The sequence below is a fragment of the Gavialis gangeticus genome, unplaced genomic scaffold (assembly GCF_001723915.1).
Source record: "Gavialis gangeticus isolate Ggan-Ray unplaced genomic scaffold, GavGan_comp1, whole genome shotgun sequence".
Lineage (NCBI taxonomy): Eukaryota > Metazoa > Chordata > Crocodylia > Gavialidae > Gavialis > Gavialis gangeticus.
In genome coordinates, this window is record NW_017729001.1 from 32,238,468 (window position 1) to 32,239,844 (window position 1,377).

General features: G+C 43.6%; 1 protein-coding gene across 1 annotated transcript in view; it reads left to right on the forward strand.

Moving 5' to 3' along the window:
* Positions 1–647: 647 nt before the first annotated feature.
* Positions 648–1,377, forward strand: part of CAMKK2 (calcium/calmodulin dependent protein kinase kinase 2) — a 46,466-nt gene continuing 45,736 nt past the window's right edge. The window contains exon 1 of the mRNA XM_019507309.1: positions 648–700. The gene's annotated coding sequence lies outside the window, so the exon portion shown is untranslated. The remainder of the gene's footprint in view (positions 701–1,377) is intronic.

Consider the following 1,377-nt stretch of genomic DNA (forward strand, 5'->3'; position numbering starts at 1 on the left):
TTGCCCCCAGATCAAATAAGCCAAAACCAGTAGCCCTCCAGTCTAATCCCATGAAACAGTTTGGAACAGCTCCTAGTATATGCTTTTATAAGTCAGTTTGATTTCTCAGCTATAATAGTTAAAAGTTCCTTGTCAAAATATGACAGCTGCAATAAAAATTGGCCTAGCTGCCTTCTAAGCTGAACTACTGGTATTGTGACATGGAAATTGGGGAAAGTCTAAGCTCTTGAAACAATGCCTCTGAAGGGGCCTGAAAGCAAAGCTAATGCAGCCACACTGTGTTGGCTCAGCATAGGAAGTCACTCTGAAGCTCACCTGTATTTCCAAATGAGGTGTTCATGCTGGGACACTTGATTGGCTCTTTTACAGTTTAACCAACTTCTAAATGTTATTTTAAATGGGGAACATTTGACAAGAAAAGAAGTAACTTTTAAAATTAACTAAGCAGGGAGAGGACATTATGAAGGGCTGGTGCCAGACTGGGGAGTAGGAGGGGGTATTTTATGATGTGATTACCTGGTATAGTTGCACTAATGGAAATAGGAAAAGTTCATAAACAACTGCAGTTGGCTGGTTTAATAATTTAAAGGATGGCTCCTTAGTGAAATAACTCTCTGTTTTGTAGTTCCCCGTATCTGATGGTCTTGGAAGCACTTTGCAACCATTTTAATAAAGCTTCAGCAGATCCTCGGCAGGAGAGGTAAGCAAGAGATTGCTAGGGCCAAGCTGTGGCTGACAATCTTTGCATAATTAGCACTGTGTATGGAAGAGGGAGGGTGTTTAAAACATTTTGATAACATACAAAACAATCTTGCCTCTGTTCTTTTTATATTATCTATGTTTTGGCATTTATAGCATTGTTTATCATTTTTGTAAGCGGGTTTAATGATGTTTCATTAAAGCAAAGTGCATGTAGAAAGTGCCACCAGGTGCTGCCAAGTAGTAAGCAACTGTCCAATGACAAAATGTCAGTGAATGCACACTGCCGAAGTCTCCAGCGATCTACAGTAGACTATAGTGGGGAATGCGGTTAAGATGCTTGTGCCTTTAAACCTGTTGACAGCCAAAGAAGCTGTAGGTGGAAGAGATTTGCAGGACTGGGACCCCCTTGCAGTCCCTCTCTTACCATGACTTTTGCTCTGCTGTGCTGAGATCTAAACTGTTTCTTAAAAATATGGTCTATTCTGGGACTTGGGGGAGACTGGGTCCAGGTAACAATTCATCTGTTCCCAAATGTGCTGCTTGGGAGCTGGGTCTCAGTGGCTGGGGTCATCGGCTTCCATACTTGCAGTGTTCAGCGCTCTGTGCGGGCTGGCATCCAAGTGTCCTGGCTCTAACGCTGGCACTTTTGGGGGGGGGGGGGGGCCCGGGGGGGTT